Source organism: Taudactylus pleione, unplaced genomic scaffold, assembly GCF_031769625.1.
Source record: "Taudactylus pleione unplaced genomic scaffold, aTauple2 ptg000638l, whole genome shotgun sequence".
Lineage (NCBI taxonomy): Eukaryota > Metazoa > Chordata > Amphibia > Anura > Myobatrachidae > Taudactylus > Taudactylus pleione.
Window position 1 is genome coordinate 650,227 of NW_028285040.1, and position 20,665 is coordinate 670,891.

Consider the following 20,665-nt stretch of genomic DNA (forward strand, 5'->3'; position numbering starts at 1 on the left):
TTGTGTGACCTGCGGCCTTCTGCTCCTTCTCCCTTTATCGTCATAGCTCTTTGTCATAGCTTGTAATACTTTTTTTTTCTATATATTACAGAGAGGTGTCTCTTTCTTTGATGAAATCTATTACTTTAACTTATTACTGAGGCTGAGGGCAATGTGAGGCCTTTTTGAAGGGATGCAATCATAATAACGACCGCTGGGGTTCCGGCGCGCAGAATGCCTGCGCCAGAATCCCGACACCTGTCAGAATCCTGGCACCAATATCCCAAAGGTAAGTAGTGGAGTTAGGATTAGGCACTAGGGAGAGGGTTAGGCACTAAGGGAGAGGATTAGGCACTAAGGGAGAGGATTAGGCACTAAGGGAGAGGGTTAGGCACTAAGGGAGAGGGTTAGGCACTAAGGGAGAGGGTTAGGCACTAGGGATAGGGTTAGGCACTAAGGGAGAGGATTAGGCACTAAGGGGGCCGGTTAGGCACTAAGGGGGAGGATTAGGCATTAGGGAGATGATTAGGCACTAGGGAGAGGGTTAGGCACCAGGGAGAGGGTTAGGCACTAGGGAGAGGATTAGGCACTAAGGGAGAGGGTTAGGCACTAAGGGAGAGGGTTAGGCACTAAGGGAGAGGGTTAGGCACTAAGGGAGAGGGTTAGGCACTAGGGAGAGGGTTAGGCACTAAGGGAGAGGGTTAGGCACTAGGGAAAGGGTTAGGCACTAAGGGAAAGGGTTAGGCACTAAGGGAAAGGGTTAGGCACTAAGGGGGAGGGTTAGGCACTAGGGAGAGGGTTAAGCATTAGGGATAGGGTTAGGCACTAGGGATAGGGTTAGGCACTAAGGGGGAGGGTTAGGCACTAAGGGGGAGGGTTAGGCACTAAGGGGGAGGGTTAGACACTAAGATGGGGGTTAGGCACTAAGGGGGAGGGTTAGGCACTAAGAGGGAGGGTTAGGCACTAGGGAGAGGGTTAGGCACTAGGGAGAGGGTTAGGCACTAAGGGGGAGGGTTAGGCACTAGGGAGAGGGTTAGGCACTAAGGGGAAGGGTTAGACACTAAGGGGGGGGTTAGACACTAAGGGGGGGGGTTAGGCACTAAGGGGGAGGGTTAGGCACTAGGGAGAGAGTTAGGCACTAGGGAGAGGGTTAGGCACTAAGGGAGAGGGTTAGGCACTAGGGAGAGGGTTAGGCACTAAGGGGGAGGGTTAGGCACTAAGGGGGAGGGTTAGGCACTAGGGAAAGGGTTAGGCACTAGGGAGAGGGTTAGGCACTAAGGGGGAGGGTTAGGTTTAAGGTGCAGGGAGGGGAGATTAGGTTTAGGCATTAGGGTGGGATGGCTAGGGGTAGGGAGAGGTGTGTCTGTATCCTAACCCTGTCGGGATGCCGGCATTGGGATTCTGAGTGCCGGGATCCTAAACGTCGGCATCCCGTACCCAACTCTTTTTGAAGGATAGATAGTTGTCCATGCAGGTGATGAAGGATACCACTTTAATTAGCACTGGTGTAAAGTTAGACAGACATGGACTCTATGTACTCACTATTAATACTATTCTAGCCAGGGCTTGATTAAGAGCAACTAACCTGTGGGCCCCTACCAATAAAACTACTGGCTATTAAAAAGTATAAATGTGTAAATACTGCCAGCAGCGCAAACCTATTGTAGTGCCCCAGTTCACATTATGCCATACAGAATCCCCAGTTCACATTATGCCACGTTTCCCCCTACACTGGTGATGAAGCTATGTCTGATGTGTGGGACCTTGGGCATCCGTCCTGTTGTTATTCCAGCACCGATTCTAGCTGTACATGTTCAATTCAAGGAATGTTCGTTCCATATACGGCAATACACATTAAGCTGGCCAACTCACGCCAACGTCTTCCCCTTCTGGCCAGTCCTAGGCTGAATACGATCATGAATATCAATATGGATTTTAACATGAACATATGGTTTGTACAGTGTTAATTCTACATGATATAAGTCTTCTTATTCACTGATAAGTCCCAAAAATAAGTTAGCAGAGCCCTTCGACCATCCGTATAATATCCGATCAACCTGCTGTAAGTTGTAACGACAAACAGTATTTTAGCGGTGGTTCTGCGCGGCTCTAATACAGGACAGAAATAGTTAACTTTTAGGAAAGAGTCAAAGCAGAGATGACAGCCAGTAATATTTTACTGAGACACCAGAAGCCTGCTGCCAGACATGCTACATATTATCAGTGCAGACCTAACCTACAAGATCAACATTCTTCACAAGCCTGACCCACTGTCCTCCTTCACTACACCTGAGTAAGAGGATCACAGTGCCCTGTACGGAGTGTGGTTGCATTTAGAAAGTGGGCTGTACATGAATGGATGGATATCACCAGATTATGGCTCCCAATCTAGCCTTTCCGCAATGTTACTTTGCTCTAAGGCTAATACTGTTTTCGATATTTATAAATGACTTTCACTCAGTTTGTATATCAGCATATAGGCCTGATTCAGTGTCGATGCCACATGCAAACGATTCATGTTTTAAGTTCCACAACGCAAGTGTCCTGATTGTCTACGTATGGAAACACCGCACTGAGGAGCTCATCCGGCGTGCGCGAGCCCCGCTGACCGACTGAAGTTCAGTCGCTGCGGGGCTCGCAACAAGACAGGGCGGCTGTCGATGGCGAGTGACAGCTCGTCCCGTTTTTTGGGCGGGTGGGGGGGGTGGCTGGACAAATGCAGGCGTTCCCTTAGGAACGCCTGGCTTTTGTTGGGTGGGCAAACTGACATCACTACTGATGTCAGTAGTGGACTTCCTGCTCTATTAGAGCAGGGAGTCCACTCAGCCTTGCGGCAGCCTAGGCCCTACCGCTGGGTCTCGTCGCAAGGCCGATGGTCGTGATTATCGCGATGGTCTCCTGGCCGCTCGAACAAGCTGTGGGTGGTCTCCCACAGCTTTGCGAGCGGCTGGAGAAAAAAAAAACCCGCCCATTGACCCAGTGAGTGGCCAGCGCCTGCAAGCGGATCTGAATCAGGTGAATGACCTGAGAATTTTAGTAGGCATTTATGGCAGGTAACGGGGGTAAGCGAAGCCCGTGTGGGCATGTTGTGGGCTTGTCAGTGAAAGCAGCTGCATACACAGAGGCCATGGTCGGGCGCAGAAATTGCACCTGCCCTAGGGCTAGGGCTCCCCTCTCAAAAGAAAGTGCATGAGGTTGGATGTTATGATACAATTCAATCTGCAGTTTTGTGTTGCTGTGTAACTGCAAACCCATCACTGTGACGTGTTATGGAGTCAGGGAAGCCTGGTGTCTAGACTTAGGGGTACATTTATTAAAGTGAGTTTTTAGAAGTGGAGATGTTGCCCATAGCAACCAATCAGATTCTACTTAACATTTAACTAGCATCTTCTAGAAGATAATAGCTAGAATCTGATTGGTTGCTATGGGCAACATCTCCACTTCCAAAAACTCTCTCTTTAGTAAATTTCTCCCTGGTGTCTAGACTTAGGTCCTCATTCAGACCCGGTCGCAAGCGCTGAGCGCTCGCAACCGGATCGATGTTTAGGCCCTGCGCATGCGCAACGGCCGCACTGCGCGTGTGCAAGCCCCGGAGCGAGAGAGAAACTCTCTCGCTCCGGAGCTCACTACAAAAGGGACGGCTGTCGATGTTGATCGACAGCTCGGCCCGTTTTGTAGGCGGGGGGGGTGGTTTCACAAACGGAGGCGTCCCTTAAGGAACGCCTGCTGTTTTGTGTAGTGTTGTCAGTGGGGAGCTTCCTGCTCGATCAGAGCAATAAGCTCCCTGGGGCTTGCGGCTGCCGAGACCCAACCTTAGGGTCTCGTCGCAAGCCCCGATGGTCGCGTTGATCTTGACCACCGCGACCATCAACCTGATCAGTAGCTAGCAACCAGGAGGCCGCACTCAAAAATAGCTTCTTGCGAGCGCCTCTGAATGAGGGCCTCAGTGTGCACATTGCTTTCAAAAGCTTTCTGGACAAATTACCTGAGCAGACCTCATAGCCCTGTGGTTTACAGCACTTATCACCTCATCAGCTAGTGGCTCCTAATAAGGAAACTGATCACTCCGCCTTCTCCTGCACATTTATTTATTACCAGTTATTTATATAGCGCACCCATATTCCGCAGTGCTTTCCAGAGAATATTTGGCCAATCACATCAGTCCCTGCCCCAATCTATGGGCCTGATTCAGAGCCGGACGCTCTGACCAGAGCGCTCGCTCTGAATCAGGGCTCTCCTACCTAAAAATGGAGCGGCTTCCCGGCCGCTGACATAGCTGTGGGTGACCACCCACAGCTTCTGCGAGCAGCCAAAAAGTCTTGACCATCGCGACCATCGGGCTTGCGATGAGACCCTGCGGTAGGGTCTCGCTGCCGCAAGCCCAGGAGTGTTTTTGGCTCTATCAGAGCCAAAAGCACTCCCACTGACATCACTAGTGATGTCAGTGGGGCCGGCCCCAGCTGGTAGGCGTTCCCATGGGAACGCCTCCGTCTGGGCAGCAACGCCCCCGGCACGCCCACCAAAGGGGGCGTGCTGTCACTCACCATCGACAGCACGCCCCCTTTGGTGCGAGACCCAAAGCGACAGCTTGGCTGTCGCTATGTGGTTCTCGCGCATGCGCACAAACGGAGCTCCCTCCATCGTGCGCATGCGCACTAGGGCACCATCGACCCGCTTGCGAGCGCTCAGCGCTCGCTAGCGGGTCTGAATTAGGCCCTATGTTTCCTGCCACATGCACACACACATACCCATAAGGCTTAATTTTTGTTGGGAGACAGTTAACCTACCAGTATATTTTTGGAGTGTGGGAGGAAACCGGAGTACCCGGAGGAAACCCACGCAAGCACAGGGAGAATCTACAAACTCCACACAGTTAGGGCCATGGCGAGAATCGAACCCAAGACCTCAGTGCTGTGAGATAGTAATGCTAACCATTACACCATCTGTGCTGCCCATTTACCTACTTCTGGAACAAGCACCCAGTCATTTAAAAATACCACCTAAGACCTTCTGCCATGATGTTCTATAAGCATGACCATGGCTGGTCTGTAACCAGGTCAAGAGTGAATATGATGTATTCAGGGAGCAGATGAAACTTACAGGCAACTCTCAATTTATTTCTTCCTGGTAAAATAGTTTATAAATATAAAAGTTGGCGGTGGCTGCTTGTGGTTGGCACTGTGTGCCTAATATAAATGACCTGCATGTTGTAACAGGCAAGAGTAAATAGATCAGACAATGACAGTCAGATAAGGGTTAGGGATGGAATTCCAATTAAAAATTAACTGCCTTACAAAAATGCAGGTTCCGATAATATTTTCCCTGGCTCTTCACATTCCTATCTGCTATTAATTGACAAAATAAATGTAACAAGAAAGCTAAATGACTAAAGAAGTTTATTTTATTTCCCCCACGTTCCTGTGATACTAGGCTCATGTTTTCATGTTATATGGAATCACCAATTGTTAACAAACGATTAAAAAGAATATATTCTCTGTGGTGCGCTGAGCGATATGTTTCTACTAATGATCTATATAATAATCAGCTACGGTCTATCCCGTCTCTGACATGCACAGTGGGAGCTGGGTAGGAAAGGCAATCCCGGGATTCCCGATCACAGATGTTTTTGAGTCCCAAAAAATACTTGGGATTATAATCATTAAATCCTGCGTACTATGGGATTCAAAACACTCTGGGCCGCGGACAGTGGTATAATATTTATTTACCTTCTCGGTTCCGGTCTTTTCAGGCTCACCCAGCTGGTGTGTGAGGTGCTGGCTATCGCGAGGGGGTGCGAGACTGGATGGGGCCGGGAGGTGGAGAATCAAGGAGACCCAGCATATAATAATATTAATAATAACAATATTGTGGAGAACCAAGGTGACCCAGCATATAATAATAGGAACAAATATGGAATATACAGCAATACTTTGTAATGGTACATTTGGTGACAATAAAGGCTCTCATTGACAGACATTAAAAATCCTTCTTTTTTTTTTTTTTAAAGTGTTAATCTAAAACTAGTAAAAGCATGTAAATGAGTAAAAGAGTGAAACGGTTTACCTCCAGTTGCCCCATATCCACCTATGTGTGGGGCCCCTTGGATGCTGTATGCCCCTTCTACTTGCATTCATGGCAAGTGAAAGGAAGAGTGTCTGAGCAGAGTCCTCCATTGATTCCCCCCACCCAGAATAAATGTACGTCCAGGCTATACTGCCTGTCAGGTTAGTCCAGGGCTTGACAAAATTTTGAAAATCTAAAAATTTAGGAGGCAGACTATCGTCCACAACCAAAATATACAAAAACTTCTATAGAACACCATTCATGCGCCTCACTCAGGCTTCCCATATTCTATCAGACCCTGATACATGCACATCTTCAGTGACCAATACATAGTATGTCCCCAATTTATAGTATGCCACACCACAGTGCCCACAATACATAGTATTTCGCACCACAGTGCCCTAATACATAGTATGCCACGCCACAGTGTCGCCAATACATGCCAAACCACGGTGCCCAAAATACATAGTAGGACAGGTCACAGTGCCGCCAATACTTAGTATGGCAGGCCACAGTGCCACCAATACATACATTGCCAGGCCACTGTGACCCCAAAACAAAGTATGTCATGCCACAGTACCTCAATACAAAGTATGCCATGCCAGTGTGCCCCAATACATAGTATGCCATGCCAGTGTCACCAATACAGGCCAGACAATGGTGCCCCTATACAGAGTATGCTGTGCCACAATGCCCCAATACATAGTATACCATGTCACAGTGCCCCAATACACAGTATGCCATGCCACAGTGCCACCAATATATGCCAGACCACGGTGCCCCCAATACATAGTATGCCAGGCCACAGTGCTCTCGATACATAGTATTCCACAACACATTGCATCCCCTGTCTGAGCTGAGATTTGAGAATAAAGCTGTGAGGAGAGCCGCCAGGGCCAGGTGCCAATACTCTTGCCAATGCTACAGTGTGTCCTGACTCCTGCAGGACCCGCGCACATTTTTAACAGTGTCTCCACGGACCGAGCGGAGGTTCGTTTCTAAATTAAACCTTGTCATCACTGATGGGCTGGGGTCCCTGCAAATCCGGTCGTCAGGTGTAAAATTTTAGCCACGATGGTGACCTGGCAATTTATATTTGTCAAGCCCCGGGTTAGTGAGTGTATTAGAATGATTGTACCCTACTGGGTGTCCATCCAAGTGGTGCTCTATCCAGAGCACAGTGGAAGAACAGGAAGAAGGGTTGTAACCAGGGCTGTAGACAGCATGCCCGGGCCCTATTTATGTGCTGGGGAGGGGTGCGCTGTGAGTCCCTCATCCCGGCACAGATCCGGGGGGCGCGATCAGTGTGAACGCTCCCCCTCACAGGCAGAGGATACTACTGCTGCTGCTCAGAGGCAGCAGTGAGCAGTCTCCCACTGCAGCCCAGCACACAGCCCTACTGACAGGTAAGAGAGAGGGGAAGGGGTGGCGTCAGGCCCCTCCAACAAGCCTGGGCAATTAGTACCCGCTCTCTGCGCCCCTGGCTGTAACTAGTGGTGTGCGGGCGGAACGATCAATGAACCTGCATTTTGATTACAAGGTGTCTGGATCGGCACCTTGCAGCCTGAACAGTGAATATAGAGACGAGATGCTGCAATGAGATGTAATCTTCAAGGCTGTAATTATTAGGGTTTATAGGGTTTAGCTCCAAGAACATGTACAATTGGATTGCAATTCACATAAGTCTCTGTATATATAATGGAGCCTCCTTATCATCTTGTATTTCAGAATTTAATGATGTAAGAATTATTAATATTGTTTATTTATATAGCACCATCAATTTATACAGCGCTATACAGATATTTATTACTAGTCCCTGCCCCACTGGAACTTACAGTCTAAATTCCCTATTATCATTATTATCCATCAGTCTATTTCGGAGTGTGGGAGGAGACTGGAATGCTCAGGGAAAACCCGCCCAGACACGGGGAGGACACGCAAACTCCACACAGACAGGGCCATGGCTGGGAATTTTACGGATGACCTCAATGCCTTGAGGCAGTTATGCTAACCACTGCACCACTCTGTTGTCTGGCTTGTAGGATGGAAGCAATCTAGATAGCAATTGTTGGATACAGTTTTATGAAAAGCACCAAGCATAGGTGTAGCCGCATTGTATCCAGAAATAATCATCCTGAAAATATTATACTCTATTTTTAATAATGCATTTCCAAGTCTATAGTAAGAATTGATAGTGGGAGAAACAGATCAAAAGAGAAGGTATAACCAAATGCACTGGTTATGTATAGGAGAAATACAGTATATAGATCAATCATCAATGTCATGCCCCCATCTATTCATATGATAAAAATTTAAGATTCTTAGGGCCTGATTCAATACCAATCGCAACTGCAATTACGCACGCAGTCGGCTGATTCTTGCATTCTGCACATGCAACGCAATGCGCATAGGTCTCACTGCGATCGGACTGCGATCGCAGTGACCATGCAGACCAATCACAGGGAGATTGACAGGAAGTGACCGTTTTTTTTTTTTGAGGGGGGGGCAAAAAGTAGGTGTGCCAGTGCGTTTGAAAGCTGGTACGGGGGCGTGCATAAATTAGGCACAGCAATGCCATACGCAGTTTGGGCTTTCACTGCGTGCGATGAAGTTAGCAATTTCTGAGTAAGGTGAGTAAGGTCAGAGCTTGTGAGAGTGTACATGAGGCTGCGATGGTACTCCATGTTACCGATGGTTTTGCAGACTTGTAAAGTATTACGGATGTGTGCAAGTAAAGTGCTCGTCCTTATTTATGGCTGCGACGGCATAGCGATTGCAATCATTAACATATTTTCGCAGTGAGACTGCGTGCGTAATCGCTGTTGCGATCCATACTGAATCAAGCCCTTGGTTATAATATTTTATAGAGTCATCGGTGCTACCACTGACAATTATATACATAAAAACCTGTCCAAAGATAGAGAAAGAGATTGTCGTGTTTGGTGCACATTTATCATAAATAAAACATAGCTTTAATTATTATAAGTAGAATAAAAAATCAGCGATATAAAATCAGATAGTAATAGAACTGTGTAGAAACAATACATATGTGATATTAAAAACTAAGGCCCTGAATCAGGGCCTTCCTCCATTAATATGGAGCGTCCTCCTGGACGCTCGTATAGCTGTGGGTCACCACCCACAGCATATACGAGCGTGCAAAAAGATGGTCGCGATGGTCTTGACCATCGCGACCATCGGACTTGCGAGGGAAACCCTGCGGTCGGGTTTCCCAGCCGCAAGGCCAGGAGTGATTTTGGCTCTATCAGAGCCAAAATCACTCCCACTGACATCACTAGTGATGTCAGTGGGGCCGGCTTCAGACGGTAGGCGTTCCCATGGGAACGCCTCCGTCTTGCAGGCACGCCCCGGCACGCCCACCAAAGGGGGCGTGCTGTCAATCAACATCGACAGCACGCCCCCTTTGGTGCGAGACCCGGAGCGATGGAAAGTCCTTCGCTCGCCGGGTCTCGCGCATGCGCACGACGGAGCTCCCTCCGTCGTGCGCATGCGCAGTGGGGACCATCGACCCACTTGCGAGCGTACTGCCGCTCGTCGCGAGTGGGTCTGAATGACCCCCTAACTGTGCACATATACCCGTTTATTGTTCTTGTAATAAAATAAAATAAAATAAAATGTTTTATACCAAAAGAGTAGGAGGTTTATCTTTATTTTTTCCTTTTACTGTTCTAAAGGAATTTTGGGATTCTAGTGCTGGAATAACACTTTACTAGTCCTCCCCAGAATAAAATATATTGGAAAATGTAGGGATATCTAAGATAGGCAGCTTTACTGGTTCAGTGCTAGGCACATGAAAAGTAACAAAATAAAGTTCTCTTCCCTTATTTGTTTGGGAATACTCTGTATATTCAATATAAACGATAATATAGATCACAATATTACTGGTAGAAAATAGAGAGACTATACTTGTGCATGTATAGGAATATCTATATTTAGAGAGCTTCAAAGTCTTCAAATTCTCCACTGGACTTGTAAGAGTATTACTAAATCACATAGATACATATATAGGGGATGTGGTCATTATCCCAGGAAAGGGGATGCCAGCGCTTAGAATACCGATGCCAGCATACCGTCCGCCAGCAGTCCGAAGGTAAGTAGTGGGGTTAGGGGGAGGGTTAGGGACTAAGGGGGGAGGGATAGGTTTAGGGTAGGGCCATCCAAATCAACACACTTTTTGTTAAAATTTTACCTCAACAGCTCAGATTTTGTTGAAATTTGGTATATGGAGAGTATATATGTAGTCTAAGTAAAATACTGTATTTTATTTAAATATGTAGAGTTTTCAAAAATCTGTCAAAAATACACAACCAGCAAATATTTTCAAATCGTCATAGCATATATTCTAATTAGAGAGGTGGGAATGGTGTCATTTTACTGTGTTTTTTATGCCCTTTTCTATGATATACAACACAATAGGCTTTGTGAGGAAAAACTTTTTCCAAATTCATACTGACATTTTTGACCATGATTATCTCAAAAAGTGCGTTGACAAAAAAGTTCAAATAATTTCTGGAATTGGTCTATACTAATGTTAAATGTTTTTCAGAATTTAAAAAGTGGGAGGATAATGGGTTCATAGTTAAAAATAATTTTAAACAGGTGTAGGCACTACTTTTTAATCCAATTATATGATGGAACAACTAAAATTAGCCCAACACTCAATATTTGAATTAAAAGTAAATTCTATTAATTACTTTTTGTCAATATCTACATGTGAGAATATATAATATACATATTATACATTTTCACATGTAGAAATTGTCAAAAAATAATTAAGAGAATTTACAAAAATTCAAATATTGTAGGCCTAATTATAAAAGTTCCTATATGACTTTATTAACTAAAAACAATGAATAATGCTTGCAAGAAAATAAATAATGATCTTCAATAATGTTAATGCATTGTTCATGAATCATGCTCATGTATCATTGTTCTCATGAATCAATGGTCAGGAATCATGCTCAGTATTGCAGGACAGTTTGTAGCATGTCTGTCCAAGCTGTGCAAGTAAAACTTCACAAACTTGTGCTGTCACAAGCTAGACTTCGATGTTGAGGCAGAGTGTCATTTTTCGGCCACAGCGCATGAGAAAGGCCGCTGTAATGGAGTTGCCGGCTCAGTCAAGAGACTGGCCGCTAGAGCCAGCCTACAACGTCCATATGAGAACCAAATCCTCACACCTCTCCAACGTTATGAATGGGAAGTAGAAAATATATCTGGAATTAATTTGACGTTCACAACGCAAGAAGACTATATTGAGTCATAAACATTTTTGAATGATCGTTTCAGCCAGTCAGTAACTATTCAGGGAACACAACAGTATCATGCTTTTATACCTGTTGATTCAAGTACATAAAACATTTCTGCGAAAACCTTTTCTAGGGCTACAACATCATCTACAGTATTCGTTACAAAATCTCTAGACAGACTCCAGTTGACACAAATACATGGCTATATATCCATTGTGTATAGAAATGGTGGCTTGCTTATGTGATGGACAAGAATGAAGATGAAGACGAATTAAAAGTGACCTTCCTTCATCCAGCTGGACCTTCACCATCATTCTTCTGTCCAAGGAAGCCTGATCTACTATGGATAACTCTAATAGATGTCTTACGCAAAGTCGACCCTATAACTCCAACTGGAAGAATTTATGTCATGTCTCCTGATGACACTTTAAAAACCACTGAGGCATTGTCAAACTATCTTCAGCTAACATTGTTGACTGACTAATACAATGTCATGTATTTCTATTCAACTTGATTTATATAATGAAAACATCAAACTTATTATCACCTATTACTACTTGTAATACACCGGGCTTCTTTGAATGAACTATCTTGCTTTAAAATTATTTTTAACTATGAACCCATTATCCTCCAACTTTTAAATTTTGACAAAAACATTTAACATTAGTATAGACCAAGGCTCGACAAATTTGTGTAAAATCTAGGAGCCAGACCATCATCCGCGACCAAAATATATAGACCACCACACGTGCCCCTTAATCTCCCTGCCTGCCATCAGACCACCAAGCATGCTTCTTCAATGGTCATCAGATTCTATCACATACTTGTCCCCAATTCATATTATGCCACATTAATCGAAGCCCTTTCACAACACTGCACACAGCACATATCTGTTCCAAAGGTTGATCTATCTAGCACTGACTAGCGACGGGTAGTAAACGTGCGGCCCTCTGGCCGCTGTGGAACTACACATACCAGTATGTCCTGCAACAATTCGGCTGCCAGTGCATTCTGGGAAGTGTAGCTCCATATAAGCTGGCGTGCCACACTTTGCCTACCCCTGGTCTAGCACATCTAAGGCATCTCCTTTATGAGATAAATATTGGAGTCCTTTCCATATATGGAGATTACACTGTGAGTTAGCTGGAGGGCTGGTCTCCATACAAAGGTCTGTGTTGCATATGGTCCCTGTAATTCCCTCCTCCAGAATGAGACCAGGCCTCTCTGTTCGGTTTGGTCGAACGCAGGCGTGCCAGTGCGTTTGAACGCCGTTGCCATGCATAAATTATCCACTGTGATGCCCTCCGCAGCCTGAGGCCTGATAGCGTGCGTGGAAGTTAGCAAGGTCTGGGCTTGTGCAAGTGTGCGTGAGGCTGCGATGGTACGTGATTGTACCGATGTTTTTCAGTGTTGCTAAACACTACGGATGTAAGGTAAGGTGGGCGTCCTTATGTTGTGCTGCGGCATAGCGATCGCAATGGATTAGCATACTATCGCAGTTGAATTGCGTGCATTATCGCTATTGCATTCCGTAGTGAATCAGGCCCTGAGGCACAATTGTTTTGCCTATCTAATGAGATAGTTACGTTTGCAGGCGCTATCTGCTTTCTTCCCAGCAGACCTGGGAGAGATTTATTATCCGACGGGTTTACAAAGCCGCCAATGATCGTCAGCTTTGACCAATGTATTTAAAAGAGCAATAGTAACTAATGCTAACTAACTAATGGTTTAGCATGACTTACTATTGCCCTTTGAAATACATTGGTCAAAGCCACCGACCATGGGCAGCTATGGAATTTCAACACATGGTATATAAACCCCCTGGTATATCGGAGGGGATGCAGTCAGGAAGCCGACGGTCGAAATGCCGACTGCCAACTTCCTGACTGTCTAATCCCGGCAGGTGCCTAATGACAGGCGTCGAAATCCCAGCGCCTGTCATTCAACCTACGCCGAGGGCCCGACGCTCGGCATACCCTTAACAGTACCCTTACCAGTCCAGGATATCCATGCTTAAGCACAGGAGACTCAATTAGTACCTCAATTTGCTTATACCGTCTGTGCACAAGCATGGATATCCTTAAAACCTGGACTGTTAGGGTGCCTTGAGGACCGAGTTTGGGAACCATTTTGTTACAGACTTATCTAATCACCGCCAAATGTAATTTAGGCTATACGACACATAGATGTGAGCAGTGTACCACACAATGACATCAGCATTATTAGTGTAGTTGTATTACTATGGACAATACACAATTAGAGGTCTGTTGTAATGTATTACTTTCTATGCAGCAGTGAAAGTGCCTCTGTCTTTGCAGACAGAACAGGCAATGTGCTCTAAACCACAAAATGTACTGCAGGGCAAAAATAGCAGAATAATAATATACAACAATGTGGATGGCAAATGGAATATCTCCATCAACATAGATAGATAGAATCGGTATGATTTACCGCCAGACCCCTGGCAGTGGCAGCCCGACAAGGATGAAAATCCTGATCGTCCCTAGGCAAGTATTCACTAACCTAATTCTACCCCCTAACCCTTACCCTCCCTTAGGGGTGCCTAACCCTAACCTTCCCCCCAGTGCCTAACCCTAACCCCGCCTTCCAGGCCGCTTAAACGTAAGTCCGCCGGGGGGGTGCCTAAGCCTAAGTCCCCCCCGAGGGTGCCTTACCCTAACCCCCCTTCCCCTAGCCTAAACCTAACCTCCCAGGGGGGTGCCTAACCCTAATCTCTAGATTTAGACGCCTGTCATTTAACCCTCGCCGGGATTAAGCAGTCGGGAAGCCGGCTGTCGGGATTAGGTCCGCTGGCTTCCCGACTGCATACCAGATAGATAGACTCTGTAAGTCCCCTGTATGCTTCTTAAGACTTGAATGTACTTGCTCAGCCAGATACCTCAGCACAGGAGGGAGAGTAACAATACTACATAAATTCATCATATGATATATTGATCGTCCTTTTGTAAGTGCACCAAAAATAAGATAAATAAGTTTAAAAACTTCTTTACACTACTTAGTATAGCATCCAGCCTATAAATGAAATCACACTGCTTGGCATGCAATGCAATCAATCTGCAGCTGAAGCCTAAGAAGTACCTGTGCAGGAGTTGTCTCACTTGTATGGTCCTTATTAGGGTGCATCCTATTAGATCAGACCCCCCCATCCCTCAGTGCAGTACCTGTCTGTATAGCAGATCAGCAGCAGGCAGGAATAATAATGTGGCAGAGCTCCTCTTCCTCAGCCTGGACCCCCAGCTCCTACAGTGTCCTCCCTCAATCAGACACCGCTCTCCTCATGTCTAGTGCAGCAGCAGGAAGCAGAGAGTGAGACACTCAGTACTGAGAGTGCAGAGCTAGCAGCACCTCCTTCCTCCCATCCCTGCACACGGGCCCTCCTCCTCCCTCTGCTAGTAACACTGACTGGCCCAGCCTGTCCTGCAGTCACCTCACCCCTCAGTCACCTTACCCACCACGCTGCTGCTACCTGTATGTGCCTGTCTCCCACTGTACAGCGTTCACTTTCCTCTATCAGCTGCATTTCTTTCCTTCCTGCCTCATGTTCCTTTCGTCTCTGTCCCAGCTATGAGGATGGTGTATCTGCAGCGCTCACCTATAGTGTCACTGATCTTACTGGTAATTGTTCCCAGAATATGGTCTGATTTGCTGCCTAAATGAAACTGAGGAACTTCATTACTGAAACAGAGACGGGGGAGCTTTGTACTAAGCTTTGAAGAGATAAAAAGTACCAACCAATCAGCTCCTAACTGTCACATTACAGGCTGTGTTTGAAAAATGACAGGAGCTGATTGTTTAGTACTTTCTAAAGCTTAGTACACCTACCCCTAAAGCTGATAATTTATGCGCTCAGCTTTGCCAAATGTTGCATGGAATTAAATGGTAATGGCACCATCCTAGGGCTGGGGGCAGATGCCCATAGCCATAGTATACAAGCACAGGAGGGTGCCAGCCCATCACTATAACATGTTCTGCACTGCACAAGTCAGGTCCAGGCACTGTCACCATAGTGACTCATAAATCTGTTGTGATTATCTGGGCATGTCACGGTACTGAGGAGTTTGCCAATCATAGCGGAACTTGTCAGAAGATACTGTAAGCTCTGCTGTAAATTAATACACAAAGGGACACAGAGTTGGACGTACTTCTGCTTTATTGATGCATAATACGTATTTATAGTACTCTGCACATGGCAATAAAAAAGGGGTGCACGTCTGTCCGTATGCAAATTTTGTTGCATCCTACACTTGCAACTCTACGTCTCTAAGGCACGGGCAGGTGTAAAGTCATTACTGTGTAACCCTGGTTAAGGGTTAAAATAAGAACTGTACTTATAAATCTATGTAATATTTATAAATGTACAAGTCATGAGGTAAAATATATATATGTATAGTCACAATTCATGATATATGTATTTAATGTATTAACATATCAATTTATGTGGTATTTTTTATCTCTGTGGTGAGGGTGTGCTACACTGTGTTGAATGCACTGGAGGAAAAGGGGCGGAGTAATATAGGTGGGAGTGAATTGGTTCCTGTCAGGAAAAGTGGATCCGGTGAGAGGTAGGATATATAACAGCTGTTAGCAGCAGCTGACAGGCAGTCTGCTGTTCCCTCCCTCCAGTGCCTGCCCTCCTGTGACCTGGGCAGCTAGTGAGCTGCGATGAGCTGCCGGGTGCAGGGGGGCAGAGCCAGAGAGGGAATCCAGCCAAAGCTGGGGTAGAAGGTGAGACAGCGGGCCCACCCTGTCAGGCAGGAGAGGCGGCGTCGTAGCAGGTGGTCCCGGCGGCGAAGAGGAGCAGAGGGACCCACGCCGATGGGGGCATTCCCTGCCGGAGGAGGCAGTAGTGCTATTGCCCGGCAGTGCTTGTTGCGAGGTGAGCCGGCACACAGCTATGAGCTCAGCGGCTGCAGCCCCATCAATCACCGCTGCTATATGGCGCTGATTGGGAGCCGCTCCCGGCATGCAGCCAGTGAGAGCTGGAGACTGAGAGGCGAGGCAGCTCCAGTGTCAGGTGGACAGCGTCAGCAGTGCTGGTCGGGCTGTGAGTAATTAATACCTGGCACTCACACAGACACAGATATCCCTAGTGGCAGGAAAGAGGCTCTATAGGGACAGAGGCTGATATCCCAGGATCATAAGGAGCACTAGAGGATTTACCTACTAGTGGTGCTCTTTACAGTGCTTCTACCACAGCTGTATAATTACATAGACAGTTGCACTATAACTATGTATTGAGTATTACTATATTGGGAACAGCAAAAGCTACAGTGTAACAAGTGGATATTTAGGAGAGTAATTGCTCATTACTTTAGCAGATTATAACAAAGTTTCCAAGTAAATTCTACAACTACAAGAGGAGTTTGAATCTTATACAGGCACACAGCCTTGTTCCCTGGCTTTTACATGAATAATCCCACAGGATATTATATACTGACATTGTAAGAGTGTATTTTTATGCCAGGCATCAGCATAGATACTTGCATGAACTTTAATTTAACCTGGAATATACAAATACTAATTTGTGGTACAACCATAACTTCACTTGCATCAAGAGGAAGTTCCATAACTAGGTTAAAGGACCATTGGACTAATACCAGGGACAGTATCTGTGATTTATGAACTTGAAATATTTATATCCTTAGTCCTTAGGATTGTAATATAAGGTGCCATATTCAAGGTAGTAAACATTGTAAGCATTGTAAATTGTAATAATATTGTTACTGCGTTGTCATTAATGTTATGTTAAATGTAAAGTGAATGCCTATGTATGGGAACAACTTTCATTTAAGTTCTTCATAAAAGTAATATATGACAAGTCAACTATCTGTATGTTTACTTACCTGGTGTGATTACAGTGGGAGATCCATTACTGCGGAATCTATGGAAGGAAAAGACATTGGTGGTAAATGTGAAGTGAAATGATACAGTATTGTATTGTGATTACACATTATCTATACACCACACTATGAGGGGTATTCAATATCGGAGCGAAAAGTCTGTGCTGGACTTTTCGCTCCACATCGGAGATTTTCCTGGGATAAAGTATCGGGTGCGCGCCCGCTTTATCCATGTATTCAATTTAAAAGCTACGAAAACGGGACCCGGCGAAGTAGGATCGGCAAAAATAAACGAAATTTACCGGGAATAAATTATAGGACCCCCCTAAAGCTGTAAAAACATGGGGGATCACTATGGGTACCCCCGTTTTAGCCTGCAAATGAAAGTTAGGGTTTTAAACAGCTGCGGCAGGTGTTTTTTTTCCCGACATTGAAGAAGTGTTGCAGAAGAGCACTTAGGTTTTTTTTTTCGTTTTTTTTTAAGTGGTCCCATCAAATTTGGGGTACATGAAAATGGGTACTAGCATATTTTTAAGTCCCTAAAGTTTTTATTTAAAAATTCTGCAACTATGCACCTGCCGCTAATAGCCTATTCTAGAAAACACCCTATTTTTAAACACTTTTTTTCCCATTTTTTTTTCACCCCAAATTTGTAATTATTTTTTTGGGGTGTCCCTATTTTTTTTTTAAACTTTTTTTGACACAGTTTATTTTAAAATGACATTCCCAGGGATGCAGGCTATTTTTTTTAAGCCTGCACCCCTAAACACCAATTCTGCACTTTTTTCGCCACCTATTCAGTAGTGAAAAGTTATCTCCGTTTTTTTTCAAAGACTTTTCGAACCTGCAAAAAGTCTTTGAAATTGAATACGGTGTAAAACCAAAACCAGCGAAAATGACGTCATCGGTGCGAAATTATCGCAAAAAATGACTTTTCGCTCCAAATTGAATACCCCTATCTATATTTTAACCATTGGGTTTTCTCAAGTAGACCCACATAAACCATAAGTACTTGGGTGGAGGCACTGACATTGGGGATGTACACAACTTAGAGGAATGCTAAGGGTGGGTACATTAGGAGTAACAAAGGTATTAGTAACCCAGTATCCCTTTTAGAGAGTAAAGGGGGGTTACAACTGCAAGGTATTGTAGACATAATTCACCATTGTTTATTTGTATGGTGGCTCATACTCTGCGCCAGCCAGCCAGTCAATGTACAAATACATGAGTGTGACTTAAGCTTATTAACAAAACTGGTGGTACAGCGGGATGTACTGTAGTTAATTTACCGGCGGCCGGGATGCCGACCTGGGACTAAAGATAGGCGCTGAAATCCTATCTTTAGCCAGACGATGAAATCCCGACAGTCGGCATCCCGAACAAAGGTAAGCGGGCCATGTAAACTGTTTAAAAGTGAGGGTGTATCCGCGCTAATTCCTCAAATGGTAAGGGAAAGAAGGGAGAGGGGAAATAGGAGGGGAGGAGGAAGGAAGAGGAAAATTTTGTTTTGAAAGGGGCTGCCACAGACCTCTGTGATTCCTTTCAAGATCACTTGAATAATAGAAATAGTTGTGGGGTTGGGTCGAAGGGCGCACAAAAGATGTATTGTTAAATAGAGTTGAGGTGGAAGAATGGATGAATAATGTAAATATAGTGAGTATTTAATATTAATATTTACTCAGGTAAAATGTAAACACATTGATTCAAAAAAATAGTATTACATAATAAAATGAACAAGTTACATATGCAAAATATTGAACAGAAGAAATATAATAAAATAAATTAAAATAATGCACTATAGATAATAAAACAGTTTGCCCATATATGGGCAATTGAGTGCGGACCAAATGCCAGTGTTAGTGTCAATCCAAAGAGTGGGATGTAATTGTTCAAATGAAATGGGCATAAAATTGCCTTGAAAGTCAGTCACTCACTCTGCGGGATTTCCCTCATATATGGACAGGTTGCAGTCCAAAAGTTCTATATACCTTAGAAGTCCTCTGTTCCTATACCAGGACTGAAGTGCCTCTTGGCACTGAAAAACAATGTTATTGTCACTTATGAAGGGGGTCCTCTTGCTATTACGAGCCCCACTATAATCCAGGCTTGTACAAAGTTATGACAGTTCGCAATTCAGGAAAGAAAAAAGGGGGTATCCATATCGTTCCTGTGTGGTGTGCGCACCTCCTACCTTTGTTCTAATGTAGCTGGCGAGCGTGGGGGGTCCTGTCAGGCATAAGAATGTGCCACACTCGTTTGGTTTTCAGTGCAGCCTGTCCTCTATGCTGGTGAGTTCCCTTTGCTTGCAGATTCCGTGCGTGCCGGAGGTATGGGCAGCTGAGGGCTGTAGGCGGCTAGTTCAGCGGCTTAGGCAGCAGGGGCAGTCCCATCCGGCAGGGCTCTTGCCTTGGGAACTGTCCTGACTGCTATTGCAATGTTCCGTGTGGTTTCCAATTTGAGAATCGAGTGGAGACAGATGGTGGGTGTGTCAATAGTGTGTGTCCAACGCGTTACTCCTGGTCGGGCTTCGTCAGGGACAGTGGTTCAGGCTTTTGGTAACATGCTGTTTATTTGTAGCTGTTCCTTAATTGAATCCTGTTGGTGGTCGTTTAGCTCCTAATCAAAGGAGCCTTAGTAATTGTGTTGTAATGTTTCTTGGACGTTGATCCGTATGTTATGCAGGTTCCTGCTCATGAATGAATAGGGGTGACTAGTATAAAACATTAGGCCATATACTAAGATGATCAAAATAAAGATTATTTTATACATACAGATGTTCCGCAATGTTGTAAAAACTAGTTGTTCTACAGAAATAATTTAGAGATCCGGGAAAGGAGGAGTTATGTCATGCTGATAGAGACATAAGGGTTTGGATAAGATATGTTAGAGAATTCTTCATCTCTTTATGTATTTTGTAGAAAGAAGTTTCTTAAAAAGGAGAAAGATCTATTCTTCCCATATTTCAGTAATGTAAAAGAGAGTAGCAGATGGGAATAATATTTTAAAGATGTAAGCAAAAAATATTTTTATGATGATAACATAGTGAAAATAATTTGAGATATGGGATATTGTAAAATTGTCACTGTATAAATAGCACTGTGGAGGCGCTGAACATTGGGCCTCTTGTACCACATAATCCTTGCCATAAATCTCAGTACTATGTGATTTTGGTAGGGCCTTAAGCCTTTGTCTAGAGTATTAAGAATTTCCGTTGCTGTGTCTTCTGTTGTCATAAGCTCACTTATTGGTTATCCAGAATCTGAACTTTGGATCCCGGACAGCACAACAGAGGGTGGCATGTCTGTGTGGACCCACTTTGGTATAGGAGAGATGTTGTTCCTTACAGTACCTGTACTTCTTGTATATGTGGCAGTAAACTCAAGATTTCTGTTGTTCTTATTAATGTACAGTTTGAACTCTTCTAGTTCTTCGATGGTGCCTTTCGGATGATAATAACATCATCTATATACTTTCTCCATACTACAATCTTGT

General features: G+C 44.8%; 1 protein-coding gene across 3 annotated transcripts in view; it reads right to left on the reverse strand.

The window, feature by feature from the left end:
* SH3BP2 (SH3 domain binding protein 2) overlaps positions 1-19,703 on the reverse strand; it is a 101,717-nt gene extending 82,014 nt beyond the window's left edge. Inside the window, exons 1-2 of one of the 3 annotated variants that reach the window (XM_088454984.1) lie at positions 19,365-19,703; positions 17,177-17,214 (exon numbers count right to left, since the gene is read on the reverse strand). The gene's annotated coding sequence lies outside the window, so the exon portion shown is untranslated. Of the gene's footprint in view, positions 1-14,494; positions 14,676-17,176; positions 17,215-19,107 lie in introns of those variants that run through there. The other 2 variants (XM_088454985.1, XM_088454986.1) reach the window with 2 other exon arrangements.
* Between the last annotated feature and the right edge of the window lie 962 nt (positions 19,704-20,665).